The sequence below is a fragment of the Suncus etruscus genome, chromosome 5 (assembly GCF_024139225.1).
Source record: "Suncus etruscus isolate mSunEtr1 chromosome 5, mSunEtr1.pri.cur, whole genome shotgun sequence".
Classification (NCBI taxonomy): domain Eukaryota; kingdom Metazoa; phylum Chordata; class Mammalia; order Eulipotyphla; family Soricidae; genus Suncus; species Suncus etruscus.
In genome coordinates, this window is record NC_064852.1 from 67,896,255 (window position 1) to 67,899,844 (window position 3,590).

At 29.6% G+C, this 3,590-nt stretch overlaps 1 non-coding gene across 1 annotated transcript; it reads right to left on the reverse strand.

Moving 5' to 3' along the window:
- Nucleotides 1-791: 791 nt before the first annotated feature.
- On the reverse strand, nt 792-925 carry LOC126010192 (small nucleolar RNA SNORA51). Its single transcript, XR_007496319.1, has one exon. It is a non-coding gene; the product is annotated as a small nucleolar RNA SNORA51 (small nucleolar RNA).
- Between the last annotated feature and the right edge of the window lie 2,665 nt (nt 926-3,590).

The following is a 3,590-nucleotide window of genomic DNA, read 5'->3' on the forward strand; positions in this document are numbered from 1 at the left end:
GGGGACCATATGGGTTACCAAGGGTTGAACCTGGGTTAGTCCTGGGTCGTCCACATGCAAGGCAAACACCCGACTGCTGTGATATCACTCTGGCCCAAATGTTATTTGTATTAATATTGCAATATTACAATATTACTACTCTACCTTAAACAAATTCTTCTTATAATCTTACTTGCTTATTATTAGAATTTGATACAAATAGCATTCTATATCCCAGGGATTTTGTGTATAAATGCTTCAAACTTATTGAATAATTCATGTCATTGTATCATATGTTATAGGCAAACAACACATAACAAAAATATTGTAATTTGATAAAATATAATTATTTAACATTAATTTAAAATTTTAGATATTACATATTTAAATTTTTTTTCAAAAAAATTCTCATGAATATAAGGGCAGCTATTAAGGAAATTGACAGACAGATAGTTCTGTTTTAGCAGTAACAGAAACCTTTGAAGTTATTGTTACAGTGCTGCAAAAGAAGGATGGCTTATGCTACCAGGTTTTGAACTTTGGTCCTTGCACATATTATATAAGTCACCATTCACTCTTGAACTATGTCCCTAACAACTTATTACACATTTTTACAAAGTACTATGTGAAATGTATAGAAGTTTCCTTTTTGGAAAGTATAACTTTCTTTGTGAATAGAATCTAATAAGTTTTATTAAAAACTAAGAAGTTTCTAATAGAAACTAATAACTTTCTATGAAAGTTATCCCTAACTCTCAGTAGATACTGCTCTATTCCAGAATATACAGTTTGTGTAGGAGGTGTATACTTATTTTTGTCCCCCCATTCACAATACAGACCAGGCAAAGGGTCTGGTTTGAGGTGTATATAGGGTGCATTAACTGTACCTCCTCTTTCTATACAGTCAGTGTAAAGAACACTGTTTGTGTTCTTTGTGTAGTAGGCATATACTTAATATAAACTTCCTTTGACCCCTTGGTTGGGAATCTATATGCAGTCCTGAGGTAATGCCAATAAAATTATAGCTAGGATTGTAATATTTATTAGAAAATTAGTAAAGCAATTTATATATAATATGGCCAACTAGACAGTCCTCTTTTAGTCATTTTAATTTTTTTAGGAAAATATTATGAAACACAATAAAAAAGTAATTGTATTTTGAAGGCTTGGTGAGATTTGCATAGGTAAAACTCATAAATTCATTTAGAAACTGAAACATATTGAGCAAAAATTGGGACAGTAAAATTTGTGTGAACAGCTGGAGAAAACATTTGGTTGTTTGTAATTGATGTTTTGAGAGTAGAAATGAAGTTTACTACCAGGTGACGTGGGACTTATATATTAGAATGATGGATTTAAATACTGTGCTGTAGGCAACAGAAAATCAGAAAAGCATATAAAAATAATTTATTTTATGGAATTATTTTGGAAATTACCAATATAACATAAAGAAAAATTTAATCTTAAAACAAAAACCATAGGGCCAGTGAAGTTATAGTGATTTAATTAAGAAGCAAATGTTCAGATAATGTAAATTATACAATCTATAGTTCACTACACATGGATTTACTTGCATCAAATGTTATTGATGCATATGAATATTTTTCATTCTACATATTATTAAAAGTATAAAGCTGCATAATGTTCTAAAATATTATCATTTGACAAGGTTAATATGAATTGATAGCTAATAAAGTATAGTAGGCTTTAATTTAACACATATTTTCATCTTCATAGAATCTATACGTATATATATATATATATATATATATGTCTCATTTGTATATAAACTACAAGAGCAAAGCAAGAAAGACTGAAGATGTATATAGGCAAATACTTTTTATAACTTAAGATTTCAATTTAATGATAAATGAATAAGTAAATCCCTAAACAATTATGGTTTAAAAATTCACAACAGTTATAAAAGTAATTAAGACTTAAGTCAAAGAATATTATGAATAATTTTAAATCAAAGTTATAGTTTAAATCAATCTTAGTTAAGTCAATGCACAAAAATAAAAATACTATTATATCTCATCACCAAATATTAATTTATAAATACAATCACTGTATATATAAATAGTTCGATAATGTTTTAAGAGTTTTAGCAAGCCTTCAAGTAATTAACAACCATTACTAAGCAATTTGTTAGAAAAACAAAATATAACATTTGTTTAACAAATAAAGGAGAACATCTAGACATCATAAAAATAATAAATGTTGGAAGTAAATAGGAGAGTAGATTAAAAAAAGTATTAGAAAATTGTCCAAGCTGAACAAATGACAGAATCCAATTATAGGCATTTAAAAGTAGCAATTATTGAAAACTAATTTATAGTGAGTGAATAAGAACCTATTGCTCAAAGTATTGTGCTGATTTTTGAGATATATATCTAAATTGTAAATCATCATTTTGTCCATTTATGAATTGCTTTCACATGTTCGGGTTTCAGATCAATTTATTCTAGCTATGTCTAAAGGTATTTTTTTAACTTGCTTTATTTAAGAGCCTTAGTGGTGTTTATGGTTTTTCCCCATCTCTGTGCTCAAGGACCACTCCTGATACTATTCAGGGAACCTTGTGTGGTACTGGGATTGAATGATGTATGGTTGTTTAGAAAGCAAGCACCTTACCTCCTGTAATATGGCTCCTCATCTTTGTTTTAGATTAAATGACAAGTACATCAGTATATTAATTTAAGTAGATTAATACTTTGCTTGTATTATTACTACTAGTATTACTATTAATATTACTTCCTAATTTCACTACTTCATTATCTCAAGTCCTTAATATAATTAAGAGAATGACCCATATAGATAACATAGGGTTTAAGGTATTTGCCTTGCATACAGTCAACTCTGGTTTATAACTTACATGACCGTACATGATCCTCCAAGCACCAATGAAACTTATTTCAGAAGACAAAGCAGATAGATGTAAGACTTGAGCACTGCTGGGTGTGGGTGGTCCCTAAACTAAACAATAAATAATGTCAAACATCTAATCTTTTTCCAAGTAAGAAATACTTCTTTCAACTTATTTCACTGGTATTGTTTTCGGACTCAGTGACACAAATGTTCTGTCTGGGTAGAGAACCCACAAGCTTTCATATAGTAGTTTATACTATCTACTTTCTTGAAATTTTAGCTTGCCGAACTTCCTGTATATTGATTTACCAATATATATGTATATAATCTTATTATTAAGTTCTTTAATCCTTTTAGAAAATCACACATGCATATATACATATGTTTTTATATATGTACCATTGGTTCTATCTCTCTGGAGTATCACTACAAACACAGTAGCTTTGTGACATTTTCTTCAAAAATGGAATTATCTTTTATACCCATTTCTCCATAGTTTGTCTCTATTTTCTGAAGCATGGCAGAGCAGCTTAGTGAGGTAAATTGCCCATAAAAGCTGGCTTCTAAGAAATTAGATCTCAGCGACTTGTGTACCACCTTTCTTTTCTTATCAGTGTTACTTGGTGGTAAATGTAAAAGACCGCTCATTATGAAGCAGATCCCTAATGTCTCCCAAAGAATTATATTTATCTTGCTGGAGTCAATCTGATTGTAAGAAAGTGAATCCAAGTTTAATTCTCCCA